The sequence below is a fragment of the Lutra lutra genome, chromosome X (genome assembly GCF_902655055.1).
Source record: "Lutra lutra chromosome X, mLutLut1.2, whole genome shotgun sequence".
Taxonomy (NCBI): Eukaryota; Metazoa; Chordata; class Mammalia; order Carnivora; family Mustelidae; genus Lutra; species Lutra lutra.
Window position 1 is genome coordinate 34650840 of NC_062296.1, and position 12760 is coordinate 34663599.

The 12760-nt window shown below is 40.3% G+C and overlaps 1 protein-coding gene across 1 annotated transcript in view; it reads left to right on the forward strand.

Annotated features, from left to right (window-relative positions):
• Positions 1-11279: 11279 nt before the first annotated feature.
• The window catches only part of DCX (doublecortin), a 120864-nt gene continuing 119383 nt past the window's right edge, over positions 11280-12760 (forward strand). Inside the window, exon 1 of the mRNA XM_047716770.1 lies at positions 11280-11340. The gene's annotated coding sequence lies outside the window, so the exon portion shown is untranslated. The remainder of the gene's footprint in view (positions 11341-12760) is intronic.

Consider the following 12760-nt stretch of genomic DNA (forward strand, 5'->3'; position numbering starts at 1 on the left):
CTCACTCTCTCTCTGAGGGGAAGATTCCGGTTAAAAAAATTTTTTTAAACAATTTATTATGAAGCTTTCAAAGATAAAGAGAAGTGGAAAGAATGTTTCAGTGAACACCTGTATACTCACCACCTATTCTACATTTTACTGAACTCCCTTTATAATACACCTTTCCATCTAGCTGTCTTATCTATACATTCATTAAACTAAGTTGCAGGCTTTGTTACACTTCCCCTAAGCATTTCAGTATGCATGTCCTTACCTAGAGTTCCATAACTGACTAACGTTCTTTTTCCTTTTGTTGTGAAATTTACATACGGCAAGGTGTACACATCTTAAGAGGTACATTGGCTGGGTTTTGACATATACATATAGGTGAGTAATCCAAGCCCCTCTCAAGATACAGAATGTGACCATCAGAAGATTCCCTCATGTCCCTTCACGGTCCATATTCACCTACAACATACTTTACAGGTAACTAGTGTTCTGGAATCATACAGAATGTACTCTTCATGGACGGCTTCTTTCACCCAGAATAAAGCATCTGAGAGTCTACCATGTTGGTACGTATCATCAGTTCACCTATTTTTATTGCTGAATAGTATTTCATTGTTTGAGCATACCACCACTTACCCATTCTTCTACTTGCCCTATTTCTTTCTTTTTTTTTTTTTTTGCTATTACCAATTAAGCTGCTGTCCTTGCTTTTTTGTGTTAATAAATGTGTTTCATTTGAGGAAATAACCTATGGTATTTCCATTGTCGGAATTAGGGTGGGGACTGTCTCCCATATGGTGACTTGGTAAACCCGACCATAGCTTAGGGGTTGGTTCCCAAAGGCCACCCATGTCCCTAGTTGGATTTCCTCTCAACTCCTTTTTTTTTTTTTAAAGATTTTGTTTATTTATTTTGAAAGAGAGAGTGTGTGAGCACACACAAGAGGAGGGTAGGGACAGAGGGAGAGGGAGAGGCAGACTCCCCACTGAGCATGAAATCTGACTTGGGGGCTTGATCCCAGGACTCTGGGATCATGACCTGAGCCAAAGGCAGATGCTTCACCCACTGAGCCACTTAGGTGCCCCTCCTCTCAACTCCTAAGCTGCTCTGCTAGATTAGGCAGGGCTGCTTTCAAAAATGGCTTTCAATGTGTGTCTTCACTGTCAGAAATGCATATCAGTTTTTCTCATTGTCCACAGGCTCCACCCTAATACTAACTTCCCCGGTGTTCAGTGTATTCAACTGCAACAGGCTCTTTGGGTCCTCCATTTTCATTCTGGTCACCTATTATTACAAAGTCACCATGGAACAATTCTATTTTTTTTAAAAAAATTATGTAATTATTTGAGAGAGAGAGAGAGAGCATGAGCTGGAACAATTCTAATTTTTAAAAAAATTAAAAATGATCGCAAAGTAAAATTGACTTGGGAAGTGTACAGTTCTATGAATTTTAACATATTTGTAGACAAAATGTGAATCTTAATGGAAAACTATGCATTATCTATAGCACACTGTTCCAGGCTATCTGATTCAGGCCTATTCATGGTCTTTGAGCAATTTTGCAAAGAGCAAAATTGTTTTGTAAATTTTAGGTAATTGTTAGACATGCTAACTCTGTCTTATCTAGTTGAGTTTTGATTGGCTTCCCTCCTTTCTGTGGGAAAACGAATTTTGCCTGTATTTGCAATTGAATTCTTCCATACAAATTTGTGCTTTTTTCACTTTTCCTTTATACCGGTTTTAATATCTACCTGTGTTCCTCTTTTGAGTAAAATAAATTTTTAAAAAATTTTTTAAAAATATTTTATTTATTTATTTGAGAGAGAGCGAGAGCGTGCGTGCGTACTCACAAGCATGATGGGGAGGAGGGGGGAGGGAGGGGCAGAGGGAGAAGCAGACTCCCCACTGATCAGGGAGCCAGACTCAGGGCTCCATGCCAGGACCCTGAGATCATGACCTGAGCCAAAGGCAGACACTTAACCAAACAAGCCACCCTAAATCTTCGTTTTTAATCCAAAGAAGAATTGACAATGTTGTTAATCAGTTTCAGTTGTACGACATAGTGATTGGATATTCATATACATCACAAAATGGTCAATACAATAAGTCTAGTTACCATCTATCACTATACAAGGTGGTTTCAATATTACTGACCACATTCCCTATGTTGTACGTTGTATCCTCATGTTTTATTTATTTAATCTTAATCCCCTTTACCTATTTGGTGCATCCTTCTGCCTTTGGCAACCACCAGTTTGTTCTCTGTATTATTGAATTTGTTTCAGTTTTGTTTTGTTTTTCAGATTGCATATGATGTTTGTCTTTCTCTGACTTATCCGACTCAGTGTAATACACTCTAGGTTCATCCATGTTGTTGTAAATGGTCCAAATTCATTCTTTTTTTAAAATTTTTTTTAAAGACTTTATTTTTGAGAGTGCTCATGCACACAGGAACAGAGGGAGAAGCAGACTCCCCACTGAGCACAGACCCTCCCCCCAGCCCGCCCTGCATCTTCCCCAAGGTAGAACTTGATCCCAGGACCCTGGGATCATGACCTGAGCCAGAGGCAGATGCTTAACTGACTAAGCCACCCAGGTGCTCTCCTAATTCATTATTTATTATGGCTGGATAATAGTCCACTCTAGATATATGTTGCATCTTCTTTATCCATTCATCTATTGATGGACATTTAGGTTGCTTCCATATCTTGGCTAGTGTCCATTAATGTTCTGATGACCATGGAAGTTCATACATCTTTTCAAAGTAGCATTTTCCTTTTCTTCAGATAAATACCTAGAAGTGGATTGCTGGATCATATAGTAATTCTATGTTCGATTTGTTTTGTGGAAACTCCATATTGATTTCCAGAGTAACTGCACCAATTGATTGTCAAATGTACCAATAGCACACGAGGAGCTCCTTTTTCTCCACATCCTCACCAATACTCCTTATTTCTTGTCTTTTTGATAAAAGCCATTCTGACAGATGGAAGGTGATAGCTCATTGTGATTTTGCTTTGCATTTTCCTGATGGTTAGTGATGTTGAACATCTTTTCATGTGTCTGTTGGCCATCTGTATGTCTTTGGAAAAACGCCTATTCAGGTCCTCTGCCATTTTTTAATCAGATTGTTTATTTTTGTTATATGGAGTTGTATGGGTTCTTTACAGATTTTGGATGTTAATCCCTTATCAGACATATCATTTGCACACCTCGCTTCCCGCTCAGTAGGTTGTCTTTTCATTTTGTTGATGGTCTCCTTTGCAGTGCAAAACATTTTCAGTCTGATGTAGTCCCATTTGTTTATTTTTGCTTCCTTTGCCTGGAGGAAACTGATCCAAAAAATACAGCTAAGACCAATGTCAAAGAGCTTACTGCCTATGTTTTCTCTGAGGAGTTTTATGGTTTCAGGTCTTACCCTTAAGTCTTTAATCCGTTTTGGGTTTATTTGTGTATATGGTGTAAGGAAGTGATCCAGTTTTATTCTTTCTCATATAGCTGTCCAGTTTTCCCAGCACCATGTATTGAAGAAACTGTCTTTTCCCCATTTTATATTCTTGCCTCCTTTGCTGTAGATTAATTGACCATATAATCATAGGTTTATTTCTGGGCTCTCTGTTCTGTCCCATTGATCTATGTGTCTGTTTTTGTGCCAATACCATACTGTTTTGATTACCCTAGCTACGTAGTATAGTTTGAAATCTGGGAGCCTGGCACTTCCACCTTTGTTCTTCTTTCTCAAGATAGATTTGGCTCTTCAGAGTCTTCTGTGGTTCCAAACAAATTTTCAAATTATTTGTTCTAGTTCTGTGAAAGACGCCATTGGTATTTTGATAGGAATTGCGTTGAGTCTGCAGGTTGCTTTGGATAGTATGGACATGGGTAAAATAAATCTTTAACATATGTTCATTTTTACATCTGTATGAGAACCATGATTTTATTTTTTTTGAAAATTGTGGGTTTTTTTCTCATTCTTAAACTGAAATACAGGTCTCATACCATAAAATTGATGTTTTTAAAGTGTGCAGTTTAGTGGCTTTTGTATATTTTTGGTATATTCATGAAGTGCAGCAATTATCCCTAGTTCTACAACATTGACATTTATGTTTTAACATACCACTGAGGTTTATCAAAGTTGTCGTATGTATCCATAGTTCATTCTTTTATAGTGATGGGCAGTCTTCCATTGTATAGGCGTACCATTTAATTTATCCATCACTCATTGGAGGACATTTGTGTTCTTTCCAGTTTTTGGCATTTTTGAAGAGCACTGCCATAAACATTCATGAACAGGATTTTTTTTCTGGTACTGTTATTTAATATTTTATCTCTTAGTTTTAGCATTGCAAAATGTAATTTTTGTTGGATTTTATAATCGATGGCTATTTAGAGTTATACATAGATTAATTTGTTTGTTCCCTGTGGCAGGTCACCTTTTCCAAAGATGGAGGCAACCATATCTCCAATTGCACATGTTCTGCAGTGAGAACTTGCCACACCCCCTTCAAGAGGTAGGGCCTAAGTCTTCTCATCTTGAATCTGAGATGGCCTTAGCGACTTGTATTCATCAGTAGAAGGTGGTGGGAGTGACACCGTGTGACTTCTGAAATGAGGTCAGAGAAGGTCACACAGCTGCCACCTGGTTCTCTTGGAACTCTCACTCTCTGGACACTCCACTGGAGTGGCCATTTGTAGGTGCTCTAACTATATTCTCCCCTAAGCAGTGTTTGATGTATCCCAGCTCACATGCCAGATAGATGGGTAAAGAAACCACTAGATACTTCCAGTCCTCAGGCATCTGAGTCATGCGCAGACATTCGAGACTCACCAGCTGAGGCCTCAGACAACAGAAAACAGAGACAAGCCATTCTTGTCGCGTACACAGGTTTTTGTGTGGACAGAAGTTTTCATTTCTCTAGGGTAAGTATCTGTAAGTGGGTTCTTCAGTCACATAGTAAGGACATGCTTAACTTTTTAAGAAGCCACCGAACTCTTTTCAAGAGTGACTGCTTAGTTTTGCATTTCCACTAGTAATATATGAGATTTCCAGTTGCTTGCAATCTTCCCCAGCCTTTGGGCTTGTCATCATTTTTTATTTTAGCCATTCTAATAAGTGTGCAGTGATATCTCCTTGTGGCTTTAATTTGCATTTCCCTAATGGAAAATGATGCAGAACGTTTTTTCACGTTCTTATTTGCCATCTGCATACCCTTTTTAGTAAAATGCTCGAGATTTTTGCTGGCTTTTCTTTTAATCAGTAGCTTCAGACTGACATTTAAAAAAAATCAACTCTGATAATATCCCATGTCTCTCCTTCCTTCCAACATCACTCTTATTTCTCTTTATCTTCCAATCGGTTTTTCTTCTTGGTGAGCCTGCAGTAAGGTTTGACAAACGCCTTCACCTGTGGAAATTAAACTCCTATGAAGTGATACAGTATAATCCTCACCCCAGAAACTTGCCTTGTGCCCCTTCCAGTTATTCCCTACTCCTTCTCCCCCGACACAAAGTAGTCAGTGCTCTTTTTTTTTTCCACCACTGATTTTTGCATGATATAAATGGAATCAACAGAATGTATTCTTTCATGTAGCCCTTCTTTATTTAACGTGGTTTGGAGATTCGTCCATCTTGCCTGTATCAGGACTTCCTCCCTGTTTATTCCTGGGTAGTATTCCATTGTCTGAATAGGACCACAGTTTATTAATCCAGTCCTCTACGGATGAACACCTGGGCTGTTCAGTGTGGGCTATTATGAATATAGCGGCTGCGAATCATCATGTACAAGTCTTTTACCGGATACCCATTTGCACTTCTCATGGCTACACACCCAGTCGTTCAATTGCTGGGTTGTAAAGACTGATATGTACCTAACGTAACGTATAAACAGCTGCCATATCTTTTTCCAAATGCAGAGAAATCCTTCTGCGGAAGATGCCTTAGGCGCCTCCAAGTCCTGGGTTTCCCAGGAATAGAAGTGCCCTTTGTTGTGGAAATTGTGGAGGTGGAATATTCCCACCCCCTTCCTGGATCCGAATTGATTCAAGACTATATGTGCCTCTCCTCACAGCTCTGCTCTCACAGCTGTCAGCCCTGGTCAGGGGGAGGCGGGGAGGTTTAATTATAATGCTTCTGACAGTTTCTGAGCAGAAAGCCCAGTGCCTGCTGCACCAACAGCTGAGCTCAGCCTGAAGCTGCCGTGCTGAAAACTCACCTCCCTGTTCCTGGCTCTTCTTCAATAGGGCTGCTTAATGGGCCAAGAATTTCGTGTCTCCACATGCTCCTTACGCCGGTCAGGTGCAGGTTGCCAGCGCTCTCCAGCCCAGGAGGCTCAGATCACTTTCCTCCTCTCACCACTGGGTTAGTTGCCCTGTGGGCAACAGCTCAACGCAGCTCAAGTTCTCAGAGTTCATCACATTGGAACAGGCATCTCCTGGCTGGCTCTGCTCATGAGCCTCTAGGATCCATTTCTGTGGACTCGGACATCTTTATCCCATGGTCAATTTGGAGAGCAAGAGCCCCGAGATGCTGTGGGAGTGGGCGGGGGCGGGCGGGGGGGGGGACTTTTGTTTTTTCCCCCTTCCAGAAATTCTTTTTACTTCCTCTCAGAGCACTTGAGGAGTGTCTCCTTTAGGGCACTGACCACTTTCGACCCTGTATCATCACATCTTTGAAGTCATTTGTTCACTTAATGCCCCACCTTGTTCCAGCAAGAATTTGAACTGATTTTGTAAGAAGAAATCAATTACAATTAGATATAAGTTAAAAGTGGAATGGAAGAAAAATGAAGGTGGGGACATAAATGGAACCAGGAATGCTAGTTTTGTATGGTTCTTAACCTTCCTGACAAATAGTGACATAAGGAAAGTACTGTTTTATTCTTCTTTATATTTCTTTTAAATATTTAAAATAAATATTTTATTTATTTTTTCTTTTTAAAAATTTATTTTTTCAAAGATTTTTAAAAAATTTATTTGACAGAGGGAGAGAGAGAGAGAGAATGAGCAGGGGGAGGGACAGAGGGAGAGGTAGCAGCAGGCTCCCTGCTGAGCAGGAAGCCTGATGCAGGGTTCCATCCCAGGACCCCGGGATCATGACCTGAGCTGAAGGCAAACGCTTTCAACTGACTGAGTCACCCAGGCACCCCCATATTTCTTCTTCTTTTTAAAAAAGATTTATTTATTTATTTGAGAGAGGGAGAGAGAGAGTGTGTGCACATGAGTGTGGGGGGGGTGGGAGTTGCAGAGGGAGAGGGAGAAGCAGACTTCCCGCTGAGTGCAGAGCCTGACATGGGGCTTGATCTCACAACCCTGAGATCATGACCTGAGCTGAAACCAAGAGGCGACTGTCCACCTGACTGAGCCACCCAGGCACCCCTCATCTTTGTATTTCTAACAAGGCTTGACACATTCTTCTTTTTTGTTTAAAAAAAAAAAAAACAACTTTATTGAGATAAATTTATGTGTTATGAAATTCACCCATTTAAGTGTAAAATGCGACAGATTTTAGTATATCCACAGAGCTGTGCAATCGTCATCCCAATCCATTTTGGAACATTTTAACCACCCCACAAAGAAACCCCATATCCATTAGGAGTCCCTCCCTATTCCCCTTACCCCTAACTCCCGGCAACCATTAACTTGTTTTCTGTCTCTATGGATTTGCCTATTCTGGATTTTTAATGTAAATGGACACATAAAACCTATGGCCTTTTGTGTCCTCCTTGACTTTAGCATAATATTTTCATGGTTTATCCATGTTGAAACATGTCTCAGTACTTGATTTCTTTTTATGGCCATATAATATTCCATCGTATGGATATAACACATGTGATTCGTCCATTCACCTGTTGATAAGGATTTAGGTTTTCTCCACCATTTGGCTGTTATGAGTAATGCTGCTATGCACATTTGTGTACAAACGTCTCTGTGTATGTATGTTTTCACTTTTCTTGAGCATATACTTGGAATGTATTCCAGGTATATACCAGGATTTTACCTGGTATAATCCCGCAGTGGAATTGCTGGATTATCTAGTAATTCTGTGTTTAATTATTTGAGGAACTGCTGGACTGTTTTCCATGTTGGCTGCACCATTTTACATTACCAGTACATGAGGGTTCCAATTTCTCCACATTCTGGCCAATACTTGTCATTATCTGTCTTTATGATTCTTCTATCTTAGTGGGCTTGAAGCAATATCTCATTTTGGTTTTGATTTGCATTTCCCTAATAACCAATGATGCTGACCATCTTTTCATGTGCTTATTGGCCATTACTCTATCTTATTTGGAGAAACGTCTATTAATTCCTTGGCTCACTTTTAACTGGGTTATTTGTTGATTTACTTTTAAGGTGCAAGAGTCATTATACATCCTATAATACCAGTCCCTTGTCAGCTGTATGATTTGCCAATATTTTCTCTTATTCTGCAGGTTGTCTTTTTACTTGCTCTTCAAATGATGCTGTCATTTGAAGCTCAAATGTTTTTAATTTTGATGAAATCCAAGGTGTATATTTTTTCCTTTGTCGTTTCTGCTTCCAATGTTGCTTATAAGGTTTTGCTTAGGGGCGCCTGGGTGGCTCAGTCAATTAAGTGGCCAACTCTTGATTTTGGGCTCTCGGGGTGGTAAGATGGAGCCTTGCATTATACTCCATGCTCAGTGGAGAGTCAGAGAATCTCATGCCTGAGATTCTCACCCTCTCCTTCTGCTCCTCCCTCTGCTTGTGTGTGCTTTTGTTCTAAAATAAATAAATAAACCTTTTTTAAGAAAAGGTTTCGTTTAACCAAGATTCACGAATCATCCAACCCTTTCTTTGACAGACCAGGCATGCAAATTTTTATTTACAACAACAGCTACCATTTGTTTCTTTTTTTTTTAATATTTTATTTATTTATTTGACAGACAGAGATCACAAGTAGGCAGAGAGGCAGGCAGAGAGAGAGGAGGAAGCAGGTTTCCCACTGAGCAGAGAGCCCGATGCGGGGCTCGATCCCAGGACCCTGGGATCATGACCTGAGCTGAAGGAAGAGGCATTAACCCACTGAGCCATCCAGGCACCCCTGTTTCGTTCTTGATTTATACTTCATGTTATGCCAGACACTGTCCACAGGGTATTGATGTCAGTAATGGCAATAGTAGTAGCTGACTTCATTGAGCTCTTGTGTGAATGGTGTCATTTAATCCTCGCACCAAATCTTTGAGGTAAATAGAAATATGTCTATTTTACAGATTGAGAAACTGAGGATCATAGACATTATCTGCATATGATGCCTAGAGTTGCTGTATCCATCTTCTGGCCATAAATGAGGCATTGACATCAAGCTGTGAGGGACAGGAGAATATGGAAAGGACCAGCTCTTGATGAGATACCAAATTAAAAGCCAAATAACACCAACCACCACATTAACAGCGGACATTTATTGAGCACTTAACAAGAGTTATCTCGTTTACTATCACAGCAGTTCTGGGGCACCTGGGTGGCTCAGTCAGTTACGCATCTGCCTTCTGCTCAGGTCCTGATCCCAGGGTCCTGGGATTGAGTTCTACATTGGGGCTTCTTGCTCAGTGGGGTGTCTGCTTCTCTCTCTACCTCTGCCCCCTGCTCATGATCTCTCTCTTCTCCCCCCCCCTCAAATAGATAAATGAATTCTTTTAAAAAATCACAACATTTCTTTGAGGAAAAAGGTACTATGACCCCGCTGGAAGGCTCAGAACTGTTAAGTACTAAAGCAAACCTTATTGGTCCTTTCCACACTTCCTCACTAATAGAACCTTGACTTTTTTCCTTAGGGTCGTCATGATTTTTTGGGGGGAGAAGAACTCTTTCCAATCTTGAGGAGGTGAATCATGCTTAATTTTAGTCAACCAGGGATCTCATTCCCCTTGCCAATAATTGGTTTCTGCATGGAAATGGAATTAATCCTAGCCAATGGTTCTTGAACAGAGGTCTGCTGAGGGGTTTCTAGGAGAGATTTTCACTGAGGATAAAAAGACATTCATGGGAAGAATGGTCTTTCCTGTTTCTTAAAGTAGATGCTTCTTCACACGATGCCTAGAACATCTGTAACCTTATGGTTCATACAAGCGGACACTGGTGACAAACTAGGGAAGGCAGAGGGAATAAATGGAAAATACCAGTTTCCTGATGAGCCACTAAATTGAGAACACTGTAATTGTCCCCAGATTTGTTGTTTAAACCACTTTTCATCAATTATTCTTTCACTGGCAGCTAAATTCATCCTGTGTATTTATCCAAATACGTAGGTAGTTAATGATAAAGCCAGGAATCAAACCAAGGTCTGTCTGACTCCAAAATTCATGAGCTTACTCACTATATAACATGTCTCTGTTTGAATTTGTAAATTTGCAATTCAGGACTAACAGTCAGTGATATTATATCATATAAGATCCTGTAGAATAGAAATTATTTTGTATTGGCAAAGAGTGTATGTATACATTTAGAAGAGAAACATAGAATCTTAGATGTCCTGATCCAAACTCCCACTTGGTGTAGGACTTCCCTCTCCAGCATCTCTAACTGATGATCCTTCCAGTCTACGTAAATAGAGGTTATGATTGTAATGGGGAAAAGTGACACTTTGGATTCCGAGCTGGACCTGAATCTTGATGACTACTACCTTGGCCTTTAGGAGTCTAAATTGTAAAATGGACACAATAATAGTCCATGAGATTGTGGTGATGGTTAGTACAATAATACATTCAAAATTTCTGACACAAAATAGATTACAGAGAGATCATTATCTTCAGAGAAGACATTCTGCTGCTTATTTCTAATGAAAGTAAGTTGAGCTCCTATCCAAATACTTGGGAAGAAGAAAACAAAATCTTTTTTGAGAGCTAAAGAATTTTGAAATGTGCTAGCCAATCCTAAGTGTAGCAATTTTACCTTTCTACGGGCAGAAGAAGCTTTGAGATCCCATCTGACATTTGCTCTTTGAATTTCCAAATTTAGATTATATGGAAGATTATAGTTTCCTAGAAAACTGCAACAGAGTCTCTCACCTCATGTGTTCTTAAACTATGGTCTCAATACTCCTCCCACTGACGGGGTGGGCTTTATGCTTCTTTCCCTCAAGTCTGGATAGGGGCTTATGATCTCTCCAATCAATTCCATGCAATAGAAGTGAGGTTATGTTATTTCTGAAGCTAGTTCATCATAAAGATACGGTACATCATAAAGATACAAAAGATCATCATAAAGATACGTCATAAAGATACATCACTGACACAGCTGCAATGCCCAACTAGCCCACGTAGGGAGACCACATAGGCTCAATATGGAGGGGACCTGAGGCCCTTAGGTGACAGGCAGCATCAACTACCAGACATGTGTGAGTGAGTGAACTAGTCTCGAGTTTGGCTCTGACTCCTAGCCTCTGGGATTCCAGGGGAGGCCCCAGGTATTATGGAGCATCTCTGCTGGGCCTTCTCCAAATTCCCAACCCACAGAATCCATGGCCATAATAAGTGGTTGCTTTATGCTTCTAGGTTTTCAGGTAATTAGTTATGTAGCCATAGCAACTGTACTAGGTGACATACACACAGAAATTCAATAACATATCTGTAGGGTAATTTTTAACTGCAGCTTTATAAATCATAGCTAGTATTTAATATCACCACGTATGGGCTCCGAACTTTGTATCTGTTATTTCATTTAATTCTTGCAAAATTCCTACAGGGTTGGCCTTATTCGTATTTACATTTTGTAGCTGAGTAAACCGAAGCTCAGTGAGATTCAATAACTTGCTTGGAGTCATGCAGCTAAAGTCTATACTCTTTCCACTATGTCACACGGCTTCTTAAGAGAGAACTATATTTTAAATATGCAACAAAAGATAGAATCTCTAGAGTTTGATTACAGAAACCTTATTCCGATTTCCCATGCTTGTCCCTCCCAGCTTCCACAAAGCCACTTTCACTAAATGTCTGTAATGACTGCCTTAGCTTCTTGGTTTCTCTGCTTTCAGATATTTGGGGTACAATGTCCTCCTGTACTACCGCACTGAGCTTTCTAAAATGCCAATGTGGGTCTGTCCCTCACCTACGTCTTTCATTTACTAGCTTCATCTGAAAGCCCTCTTCTTTTCTGAAGGATTCCATCAGGAATGCCAGATCTTCAAAGAGAAGGATTTTCCATTTCCTTTTTGTCTTTTCTCTTTTTTCCCCCAAAGATTTTATTTATTTATTTGAGAGAGAGAGAGAGAGAGCACAAGCAGGGGAAAGGTCAGAGGGAGATAAAGAAGCAGACTCCCTGCTGAGCAGGGAGCCTGATTTGGGACTTGATTCCAGAACCCCAGGATCCTGACCTGAGCCAAAGGCAACCGTTTAACCGACTGAGCCACCCAGATGCCCCCCCTCTTTGTCTTTTCAGTGTTGCTCCCTTCAGTGCCTACACAGCCTGGCACAGAGCAGAGGCTCAGGAACTATTTTGTAAATGAAATCTTGTGAGAAGTGATCGATCGTAGAGGTCAGTTTTCTGCTTTCTTTCATTTTGTTCCACAGAAGGTTATTTTAGAGCAGGAATGGATCTCTTTCTAGAATTTGTTTCCTGGGATTTAAATTAGGCCGGTGACCACAGACATCCCTCATGCCCTTCTAAACTTCTGGAAAAATGACCTAAGCATTCACATTCTCTTTGTTGATGTAGAATGAGAACAAAATGTTTTGCTTGGTTTGAGCAAAATTTGTGCGCAATACCTTTTACTGACCTTACCTTGCCATACTTTCTCCCATGTTGGACATAAGTTGCAT